Source organism: Mycetomoellerius zeteki, unplaced genomic scaffold, assembly GCF_001594055.1.
Source record: "Mycetomoellerius zeteki isolate Tzet28-1 unplaced genomic scaffold, Tzet1.0 scaffold106, whole genome shotgun sequence".
Lineage (NCBI taxonomy): Eukaryota > Metazoa > Arthropoda > Insecta > Hymenoptera > Formicidae > Mycetomoellerius > Mycetomoellerius zeteki.
This window is the reverse complement of record NW_017255975.1, coordinates 5,190,040-5,203,170: the sequence shown is the minus strand read 5'-3', so window position 1 is coordinate 5,203,170 and position 13,131 is coordinate 5,190,040.

The following is a 13,131-nucleotide window of genomic DNA, read 5'->3' as shown; positions in this document are numbered from 1 at the left end:
GAATTTAATTTCTACATTAAATAATAACTTTCGTTGTAATATTTGTTACATTTTCTATGTTTCCCTTGCTTCCTTTCTGCTTTCGAAAATTAAATGAAACTTCATCTTCCACGTAGCTCAAAAAGGCGCGAAACACAAAAAGGCGCGAAACGAAAGTGACTAGATTCAATTATCGCGACGTAATTGGTTCGTCGTTCGGACGCCGGCCAATCACAGGCGTCGTAGCTCGGTGGAGTCCAGTGGATTCGCGGCTCGCGGTCAGTCATGGCCGCGTCGCGACGAGGGGAGGAGTCGTGTTTGTGTTGCTCCGTGGTTTTTCACGTTCGTTACCGTTCAAAAGGGAATCTCGCGCGTCAGAAGCGATTACAAACGTTTTCCGCGCCGCGTCAGACGTTTGTCGCGATGCAAGCGTCGCCCGCAATCGGCTGGTGGACGCGAATATTGCAAATATTCCGAACCGTTTGGAAGACCGTTTGCGCGCTTGCGAACAAGCACCCGCCATTTTACTTGAGATATCACGAAGACGCGATCATTGCCTAGTATAATCGTACGTGGTTGTATGTAGTCATGATTAATCGTGCTACTCGTTATATTCGGCGCAGGGGGTCTCCAACAGCGTCTCGTCAACGCTATCGTCGACTGTTGCATTCAAAATCTATGGAAGCGTCTTGGTGCTTCCGTATAGGCAGATCGTGGTCACATGACTCGTACCGCCATTTGCAAATGGCGTGATGTCACGGGAATATTCGTGCGACGTTTTTAACATCGTTTGGTACGTTTGACGTGTAATTGAATGTACAAATTTCGCGTAATTCAGCGTAATTGTTACACAAGACATACTTTGACTGCTGAATTTGCAAATTGTATGTGTCAATAGTGTCGATTATTCACGTTAGGCCAATGTTACATGCGTCCGTTTTTTGTCGTACGACAAATTTTTCAAACCTGTGATTGACTATAGGACAAAGAGGTCCGAGATCCTCTCTGTCTTGCAGTCAATTAACACGCTTGAAAAATTCATCGTACGACAAAAAACGGACGCATGTAATATTCGTCGTTGAATCGTAAAACTACTAAATAATGAGTACTTCGCTTGTATACAATTCGCAGGTGAATTTATGTTAAATCTTTCACTACGAATTTGACGAAGTTTTTAAATAACGTATTTTATATATATGAGAAATTCATATCGGAAACAAAGATTTAGTTAGGCAATACTAAAATATATATGTATTGTTATGTATTTTTATATTTAGATTATTAAATGATAAAAACTTAACAGGTAATATATATATATATATATATATATAATTATGCAAAGTACTTTATGTGTGTAGATAAATGGAATGTATATGGAATGTTAATTTTATCACAAAGAAAGTTATATCTTATTAAATTATATTAGAATCCTTCGATTGTTATAAACAAAAAAAAATTTTTCGATTGATGAATACGAATTTTGAAAATTATTGCAGATTGAAACCTTTGGAAACGTGATAACATTTTTGGTTTTATTACAAATTATGAATTCAAGGAATTAAAAAAAATTTTATGAGCTTAAAAAAAGCTTAGTTATACAACTTTAGTGCTAATTGTCAATAACAATCGAAAGGAAGAGCTGGAAAAAAATCATGTATATATAATTTATGTAAAAGTTGATATTTCATTATTTTATTGCTTTATTATATGAAGAATTTGTTTTTAATAAATTTCTGTTTATTTCTGTTGCAGAATAAAAAGAGAATCTCTCATTAATATTTGAAAAAAATAATCTGGGGCAATGATGTTAAAAGTTATATAATGAAGCATCATATAGTTATGTACATTGTAATAAGAGATATACAATTTGTGTGAGTTTTTACATTTTACTTTAGATATATATTTCCATATACTAATGTTTATACTTATTATAATTTCTTATGATTTGTTGTTATAGATATCGGAGCACATGAAACAACTCAAAAATGGAATCTTCACTGCGAATTCCTTTTATGTCATTTTGGATCAGATCTCAAACTTGTAATGGAGGTAAACACTAAAAAATCCTTAATTTTAACCTTATTTTTATCAAAATAAATACATCTTGTGCTTATCCATTATTAATATTGATTATTTATTTGAAAAATGAAATAAAAAATGAATTTAATTTTGATTAAAAAAATTGACTTTAAATATTTTTTATTAAAAGCATTTATTTTTCATTGATGAGATTCTTATAAAGATTCTTCTAAGATTCTTATGAAATGTGTAGAAATACTAGGGATGTAGAAAATGTCTTGATATTATTAAGGTTAAAATAAATACTTTTTGCATGATCTATACTTTTATGCATGTTGCTTGGCATTATATGTAATTTCTTTAAAATGTTTTTGTGCAATATAAAATAAGAAATAGTATAAAAATTAAGAGAGATAGCTTATATATTTAAAAAACACTGCTATTGAGACTTTTATGTCCAAAAAACTTTGTTTAAAAAAATATTTCTGGCGCATTTTAGAGTAAGTAAAACTTTTTGCTTTTACTAAAAGCCGTCATACATTTTATAGAATACTTGAAGTCTTATTGCATTATTTAAATTTTTTATTTTGCTGACAATGGATGTGAAATACTTTATCATTTAAAGTAAAGGATTCGTACACTTACTTTCTGATATGGAGTACATTTTCGATATATAATTAAATATTATTAGCATATAATGAAATACTACTGGTCGATATTTTTTGCGATAAAACACTTTGATTTGCCATCAACTAATTCACACTGATATCAGTCGGCATACAAAGAAACGTTAAGTGGTTTTGCGCACTGGTACTGAATACCGAGCATAGGGCGATGAAAATCGTTTTAACCATCTGCAGTATTGTCCACTAACAATAGCACTGCGTGACTTCTTCTATTAGCCTTCTACATTACCAAGTGCATACTTCACAGACCTACATTTATTCCACCTCATTCATTCCGAAGTTCTTTAGTTATACTCGAGTAAACTGCCGAGTATGTATCATTAGTTTTTAGTCATTAACTTAAAGTCACTTTAAGTTAAATAAAAATAAATTTATTTAAAGATTGATTACATATGATAAAAATGTAACAGCGAATGATCAGTTAAAGAATATAATTAGCTGTCCTTGAAAATTTTTTTTGTTAAATAAAAATAAGTGAAAATTTTGAATACTATTAATTTTACATGAAAAATATATTATTTAAAATTAGGAATATTAGGAGAAATAATGAAATTGTTAGTAAATAATCACTAACAAAATAGTAAACAACTGTTTTAATTTGTTGATTTGTCGCTACTGTAAGAAAAAGGACTTTGCGAAGTCTCATGTCCATTTACACACAAGCGGTTAGCTACGAGCTCTTAGCTTTGATAATGGAACAGCGCGACTTCTTTTATTAGCTCCCCGTGTTACCGAGTATGGTACTCGACGAATATTTGTCCATTCGGTATGGGTGAACGCAAATATATAACTTTCATATGTTCCATTTGTACGTTCCGTTTGCCATTGGAAAGTAAAAATAATGAGAAGTTATCGAAGGTTTTATTCCCTTTTAATTTTGTTCATATCGAGCCCTAACGACTTTGATAATAATAAATCTTGTTTCGAAACGTACATTTACTTTGTTTAAATTAAAATACAAATTCACTTTGTTATTATACAGATAAGTGAATCCAAATGTGAATGGTTTTAATAGTAAGTTATTTAATAAATTCATAATTAATGAAATTATATCGAAAGATTACTTTTTTCGAGATAAAAATTATTACATATCTCGCAAATTTTTTATTTCTATAATTAAATATATTGACGAATCTAATAAGTTTACTATATTAATCGAAAAATAAATTTTCATGCATCTATATATGTTCTTGTACTTTAATTGATTTTTTACATAATTTATAAGATCCTATTTTTTAATATTAAGTATTTTTATGATGATACCTTAAATTTTTTACTTGAAGAAACATTGAATCTACTTATATTCAATAAAAAAACTGACAATTTTATCGAGTGATGAACAATTTATATACAGGGTGTTTCCAAATTAAATCGCAAAACTTCGGGAGCGTGTAGAGGAGTAAAAAACTAAGAAAAAAAGTCCTATAGACATATGCTCGTTTTTGCTCCGTTTCAGAGAAATCGAAAAAAAATGTTTTTTTTACCTGCAAGATTAAATGGGGACCGTTTTCTAAATTTCTTGGAGAATGAATTTTCTGACTATTTAGAAAACATCCCATTACAACAACGTACTGAAATGTGGTTTCAATTAGATGGATGCCCTGCTCATTACAGCAGAGTCGCTAGAACCTGGTTAGATAGAAAATTCCCACAACGATGGATTGGACGTGGAGGAGCAGTACATTGGGCAACTCGTTCGCCCGACTTAACGCCATTAGATTTCTATGCATGGGGTACTCTGAAGCAAGAAGTTTATTCTTCGCCTATTCAATCAGAGCAACATTTGAGAAATCGTATCGTAGCTGCAGCGAACAGAATATCGCAAGAACAGTGCCTGGCTGCTACAAGAGCCGTGTTTGACAGATGCAATGCTTGTATTGCTGCAAGAGGTGCACATTTCGAACAAAATCTTCATTAAAAAGTTTATAAATAAAATAATTAAAATAATAAATTAAATATATTTTTTTCTTTTTTCGTGATTTCCTGCGAAACAAAGCAAAAAGGAGCATATGTCTATAGGACTTTTTTTCTTAGTTTTTTACTCCTCTACACGCTCCCGAAGTTTTGCCATTTAATTTGGAAACACCTGTATAGATATTAATACTGTTTATTAATCAGTGCCTCTTTCGGACAAATTTTTTGTACTTTAACTATAAATTACTAATGTATTTAGTTCCGAAATCATTTTTAAAATTTTTATTTGCAAATATGGGATCGCGGAAAATTTCCCTCGTTACAGAGGTTACTTATTTGTTATGTGAGTGTAAAATTTTCCGCTCGCGCTAGTCGGAACGGTCGTAATCTCGGATATTCGTAGTGCCGGAGCGCACCTCACGCTTCGTGTTACATTATCGGAGACAGCGGATAATTAATTAGAGTGCCGGCGCAAACAGCAGGTTCGGCAGGAGGACGATGGACCTACCATTCCCGTTCGTCCGGGAACTCCGGCGTATCTTGTGCGTCCGTGGCGCTCGCTATGGCGCAAATATAATCGACAGCATTTCCCACGAGAGTAGGACGGTGCCGGTTGTGCATACGAACGCTCACCACGCGGGCCACGTTGACGTGGTTGGTGTTTCCTTGTTGGAAAGCGTGGCTTCCGAGTTTACCTGCGCATATTTGCATGGCCGGGATAGAGAGACAGACACGATATATACATTTAATCGCTTCGATAACCGATCGCTCGTATTTGCCTGTCGCTGTTCGCTTTTGAGTCTGTCCAATTGGATTGACTTGCGAATGGTTCCGTTCTTTGTTATCTGTTAGTAAGGAATTTCTAAAACAGTCACTAACTCCGTATAGTACTCATCTATTTTATTGAACTATCGTATACCTATTTTTTTGTTCGATTGAAGATTTGGCAGCATTATAAAAATTTGATAAAAATGTTAAAATTTTACATTATGCAATTTTCTTTCTAGTAATTTGATTCTGCTCGAGTTTATCTATACCAGCTATATATTTAAATTCACTTATTGTTTTATAATCTTGAAATCTTTTTCAGAATTATATGATATCTCAGAAGAGATGTTCTCTGACGAGGATTATTATAAATATATCATCTTATTTACAATTTTTAATTTTCTAGATGAAATATTTTTATAAAATCTAATTATTTATTAAAGTAATTATCGTTTTGATATTCCAATTATCATTTTCCTTATTTTAGTCTCTATTACTTGGGCAGACAGTACTCGTCTTGCAGAATATCTTATGTAAAGCCGATCGATTCTCCACATGAAAGAAATTAATACATGCAGTTTATTTTGACTTTGCGGTTTTCTTGCACGTGCACGTACGCCTTATGATATTTTAGGGCTGCATTTTAGCAATAGCGGAAACTGGTTCTTATATCAATCTTGCGGTCTGACAGTTGTAAGTCGCCCGAGTATGAAGAGATCCTAGCCAGAAACCTTAAAACTGAAAGGAATACTTGGATAATCGTCACCTAATACTTTACCCGTAAATGTATCCTTGTAGGACGTAACGCACGCCATATAACTCTATAATAAGATGCATGCAATGTTCTTTGAAATATATGTATTTGCTGCAAAGGCAAGCCATTTTATTTCACGCTTTTTGATTGTGGTTGTTTATAATTTATAATTTGTGCGTTTCAAATTGCGAGGTCAAACATCTTAGTCATAAAATCATAAAAAATAAAAATTATATAAAAAATTGAATAAGAAGGAAGAGTACCTATCAGAAAATTAAATTAAATCAACTTTTTTATAAAAAGAATTCTTCATTATACAGAACTTATTATACAGAACTTATTATATCTACAATACAGAAAGAATATATATTTTATTATGATGTTGATCTCGGAATTTGAATTGTAATGTATATTTTCTATATTTTCATTCTTCTTTTGATAGACGCTGAATCTGGAATAAATTATTTTCGATCTTACTCTTTATTTCTCCGCAATATAGTGAATGCTGTGTGAACAGTTAATGTGTTTTAAATATGATAAATAAAAAAATCATTTATATCAATGGTCTTGTAATTTTCATTTGCAGATTTCAGAAGAAACTGAGCCCAGTTAGATCAATCTTTAGACGAGTCTTTTCTCTCCTTTAACAATGAATATATCAACTAATGTAATTATGATTAATAATAATTATGTTTAATCTATTTTAGTTTTCCAGGTATATGTAAAATGATATACATTTGTAATATTTACGCAAATAAATAACAAATGTATTCATGAGAATAAATATGTATTTCACAAATATATCTTCTTTTTATTTATTTATTTATTTATATGTCATAGGCATCATTAAGTTTTATAAATCTTCAATTGTTTGTTATTTCAGTGTGGGCCTACATTTAATTTTCGCTTCACGAACGCTCCAAACTTCAACCACATTTATAAATGCGAAATTTTATTTTTAATAACAAGTCTGTATTTTAATCTGCTTTTTGTAATCCATAATTATGATTGTACAGAATTTAATAATCGTGGTTGATAGTGATATCGATTTTTGGGGTTTGACGCCTAGCCCATAATATTCGTTAATCCAATCTCTGTGTCGAGAGAGCAGTCCGTTTTCAGAGACAAGAAGCAGACCAATGTGCGGCACTCCTAATTGCGTTAGAGTAATTATGTTATACGCGTTTCAGGCAATAACACCCCACCGAACAATAATACTGTACAGATACCAGCGTTATTACGCGCCGGAACAATTACTAAATCGTAATGAGCGACGTATTTGCGAAGGGCCATTGTAATTAGCCTCCACGCTTCAGATTTAATTATACGGTTCGAATATCGCATAGCCGCGGAGAATGCCAATTGTTATATATACTAATGAAAAATTTGACATTGCGTGATCTATCGTGGTAATTATACAGTATTAATTAATTTAATATAAGAACGCGCGATAAAAGTTATTTTTTAGGAATTTCACATTTTTCTGGGATTTTTCACCGAAATATACTATGTATATTTTATATGTTGATATTTTTGTTTATTCTTTTTAAATTATTTGTTATATCAACTTTTATGACACGACAGTTTTTATACAATATATAAATTGTTTCATCATCTCGATGAGGAATACTTTGACTAATTCTGCAGACGTAAACTTTCGTAATCAAATTAATCTTTCGGTATGCAAATAGTAAATTCCAAGTTGAGAAACTTGATTCAATAAAATCCTAACATCTTTTGATTATGATCGTTTATGATGATATGAATGTGATGCGATTATCTCCACGCTTCGTTTCAGTCGTAATTTTTTTGCCTTATAATAGCCTGTCATGGATCACTGAGACAATAAAAAAAATAGAGCAATCGCTTTAATCTGCTGTATTTATATCGCACTAAATTTGGATTACCGCATCTGCGCGACACGACATTTTCACCCTCGTGTTTGCTGAGGGTTGACCGCTTGTCTAATAATACTGCGGCATGATAAAAAAGCCCTCGGTGGAAGTTAATTGCCGCGGTTTGCCGGTTGTCCTCCGTCTGATGAATGGCATTATGACTTTACGCTCGTTTTAGTTCATCCTTCTTTCCTACTTTTTCTGTCTCGGATAGCAACTGTATCGCGAGGCAAGTATATATCATTCGATCCTCGAGTAGATTATTAAAGGGATAAGTCAGAAACAAGAGAATATAGTAAACAGTTATCCTCGTTATCTTTTAATTTTACTGATTCTCCAAGTAGTATAAATTTTAATTGAGAGTTAAGACATAATAATAGTTTAGGAGTTAGGAAGTGGTAATTAGAAGTTGGAAGTTAGAGAATTCAAGTTTATCTCTGTTGAGTCTGTTCAGAGTTTATGTAAAATATAATAAGCTTACAATCAAGCTTATATCTTTTTTAAATATCGTTAAATAGTGTTTAGACATCGAAAGAGTTCTTTCCTGAAGGATTAAATTCTGCATAGGGAAAGCACATAGTGTGCTTATTTCCTTTTGAATGTAATTAATCTCTTTGCTATCAGACGCATCGAACAAAATAGCGTGTTCGGTCGGATTTTTGCACAGTTGGCTCGATACGCTGGAATGCGCGATCCAGCGCAACCCCCAACGCCAAATCTGGAGAAGGGTGGCAGTTACTACCTCGCGAGTTCGCGTGGGAGGTCACGTTGGATTGGGGGTAGGTGAGGCGATCCACGACCTTCGACCAATCGCGAACCTTGCTTGGCATTGGCCTGCCAATAGGAGTCTGCTTGGTGTAACCCCGCGGCGTGACCTTATGCGCGATTCTCTTCTTGCACTTTGCGCCGCGAAAACCACCCCCGTCACTCTCGTGGGCGAAATCACTTGCGTTAGCCGAAGTTACCCCCATCACTTCTGCATTGATTCATTGCTCATCATTTTAGTCGAACAATCAAAGATACATACAGAATGATTTCGAGTAAATTGCAATAAAATATTGTACTATTATATAAAATATTTATATTATATGTTCAATTGGCACTTATTAAGAACTAATCGTATTTTAATTGATAATACAATTTGCGATAATATTGTATGCAGTTAATTAAAATAATAATCACAATTTTAAATTTTTACAGCTTTTAGTAAAATCTTGTAAATAGGTATATTAGTAACGAATTAATTAGTGTTGATTAAATATAAAATAATGTGAATAATATGAATAATATATATGTCTATTCTGAATTAAAAATTTTATTTCTGAAGTGTACGTTTAATCAACGTTCACACTAACGAACAACTTAGCCTAAATGAACGTTGGCAGGCTATAATAATGTTAACGTGGAGATGAAAGGATTGATTATACAAGACTTACGATCATTTACGTATTAACGAGCGTGTATTTATTTATACACATCAAAGGATGTGTATATTCGCCACTATCCCATTATCTCATCTCTCTGTCAAGGTAGAAGCATCGTTAATTTTGTCTGTTAAAGACCGCAAGAAAGTTAGATTGTACCAGCAGAGGTAACTTTGCATCATACTGTATGAAAGGTTGTGACTTAATTTAATATATCCAAGGAAAAATAATTTCTACCAAGCTGGTAAAATTTTCCTATGCAGTATAGTTTCAAAACTTAATTAATTACTTTAGTGCATTCTAAGCTTACGGTAATCAATCTTGATTTTTTTGCAGATGATTCTTTTTAATTATTTTATCAATTTACTCTCCGATGATTTTACAGTTTTATGATTTACTGCAGTATAATACAGTTTGTTGCACATTTAATCTAAAGTCCTTGGCAATGTATGTATAATCGCGTACATGGGTACGACACAATTTTAATAGTTGGCCATAACAGTCGATCAACACTTTGTCTATCGTGTGCTTTTGCCCTAAGCATCTTCAATTTCCGTATATATATATTGTATGTATATGTATCGTCGAGGGCGCGTGCTCGTGAACACCCGGGCGACCCGGTCGCGTCATCCGGCCGTCAGAACGGAGCATCCGATAGCGTCGGTTATCGAGCGCGGGTAGCAAGGTAATTACTTCCTTGGGGTTGGAGACGTGCGCGCGCTCCACGGGGGTGGGGTCAGAGGTCACGCAGTCGGCTCCAACCGCCTCCGGACAGCCAATCAACGCTTTACGTTTCCTGTCTTCGGGGCGATACGTGCATGTAGGTATGAACGCGTGCGCGGCCGTGTACGGACACGCGTGTAGATGCGACACGCCGCCAATTGCACGACCGGCCAACTAACTCCAGGTGCGGTAATCGCGACGACACATTAGCTAATACGTCGACCTGGACCTGAACTTCCCGTGGTAGTTACTGATGAGCGTTAGTCCCAACGCGGCTGCCATTAATATCTCCCTCGCGCACGTAGATACGTATTGCTTATCAAGATGAGAAGATGTTGCTTATCATGACGCGTTGCTTATCCGAATTTATTACGGCGTTATTATCAAAGTTAGAGTTTCTAATAAATTCAATGACGATTTTCTTTTCGAAAATTCGTAAGATTGTAATTTTTTAATTTTTAATCTTGATTAATTTGAAGGTTAAACCTTAATTTTCTAGTTTAATTATAATAATTAAGAATTAAGAAATAAATGTAGGTAAGGTTTATTGTATCTCTCGTTTTAAAGTTTTTTATTAAGTTTTTTGAAATAAGTATTGCCAACCGTTTATCTTCTTTAGTTTAATTTAAATAAATATTCTTTTTAAAGTGTCTCTTTATCCCTTTATCCCTCAGGTATATCATATTCCTTTAGTTTGTTCATACTTCATCTTACCATCTTCTCTCTGATCCGAGAGATCGATCGCTGATATGCCTAATTAAAAATTTGGAGCACAGGTGATCAAGGCACAAACTACAACTCACGTTAATCAGGGCCAAGAGAGCGATCTCTCTCTTCTTATTTCTCTCTTTTGCTTCGCTTCATTCTCGCCTTTTCTCTTTTCCGTTAATCGTGCTCGGTTCGCTCTATTCTTCTCGTGCCAACCATGGTTTCATTAGTCGTCTAATCTTTCTTGCAACCTTGGGAGAAGGATGGGAACTTAGGCTTCTCTCGCTTAGGTCCGAGCAAGATCTTCTTTCCTTCGACCGTCGGGGGATCTGGCCGAGTGACTGATGAACTGGCCACTAATTACCTTCTCTGTGCCGTACAATACCAGCGTATTAATAACTCGCATTTATATGCCTGTGAAAAATGGACGTTCGCTTCCTTTCGCTCTCGTTCGTTCCTTCGTTCTCTCTTTATTCGATGATCAAAGCGTGCAAGCACTCATGCGATTGTGTGGACAGATAGATGCATACGCGTAGATATGAAAGCGCGAATGAAAGAGATAGCGTTCGACCGGATTGCACCGCCAACCTGTTGTTTTGCAAAGCTATACTGTTATTTCGCGACCGTATATAAATTCAAAATGAAGAATGGATAATGTTGCTATTAAACGAACCGAGATAGATTACTGACATAACTGACTTTGTGCTACGTTATGAAGCATGAAGTAACATTCATCGTTAAAACGTATCTATTTGGGATTAATCATTGAAATTTAATTTATTTAAATGAAGAAATTATAAAATCTTGTAAAAGTAACGTACAATTGAAGTAGTGTGTTATTAAAGAGATTTATGTTTTTAATATCGACATATAAAAATAAATTATTGCTAAAACTGCATTTCCATTATTTTCTAAGAAATTCATATTCATTAATTAATGAGAAATTATTTAATAAGAAATTCAAATCGAGGCAACAATTACAGTATCTCAACAAAAAGACTGTCATAATTCGAAATTTAAATCGCTGTATTAACAAAGCATTAATTAGAATTTTTAATTAGAGCTCATTTATGTATGTAAATATTATGTTTATATATATGTGTATGTATATAATTATTTAATTTAATTTATTTTTAAATATATATGCGGAAAAGATATCTCAAAATTATTCATATTATTGTTTCACTCTCGGATATGATGCGTCTCGCCTCTTGGACATTTCGCTTAAGGCTCGATTCGCTACGCTTATTTATCATCACCGGATATTAAATGCTGTTCTGTCAACTTGAAGCTAAGAGAACGCGTACGTCGATCGATGACTGGGCGCGTTGAAGACTATACATACGTGGGCCGAGACGACCTGCGCGAGTTATACGAGCGATCGAAGAGAGGAAAAGGTCTTGACATTTCCTCCGAGTCTCGACAGAACTAAACCGAACCCTTTCTGACATTAGACTCTTTTAGCCTTTTTCGACATTTATGGAGTTACAACAACGAATACTCAGCGCGTCGATTTCCGTTTTTATTTTTTATAATTCGCGCGACATTTTCGGAGTAAGGACGTGCAAGTGATACTATTGATGTTTTTGAGAGAGTAGTGTCTATAACACCATTTAGGAAATGAAGAACGGTACTTTTTTTCTTTGAAGGATGCAACGTGTGTCGAAGCAGACAAAGAGGTTCTAGATCAAAGCGTTTTAGATTGTATATCGTACCTCGAACGAAAAATGTCATAATTCGAACAGTGATTTTTTTAGTAAATGTTTTAAAAATTTGAGTATGTATAAAGCAAAATATTCTGTATTGTTTAATAATAATTTAATGAAAATATTATAATATAATATTTTTAAATAATTTTTTATAATTTTGTATATTATATTATTTAAATTCATTGAACGTGTTTAATAAATCATATTTATATAATTGAACAGAGATTAAGATTTTAAATTACGGTAGTTTTTCTTAAGGTAATTATATTTGATGCCTCGATTTGAATCGTAGCATTCCTAGTATTTTTTTGTGAAAGACATCTATGTATATGAAGAAAATATAAAATTAAAAATTGATTTTTTTAATGATATTTTCTCCAAGATTATTTGACTTTGTTTTTCTCATTGAAAAGTATTATGCAATTTTATTGTACAATTTGTAATTTCAATTTTTAATATCTTTCTGTTGTTTGCAACGAACAAATTATTGTTTATATTGATTGATTCGTGATTTGCAACTGGTCAATCGTATGCACAATATTTCGAGATTCG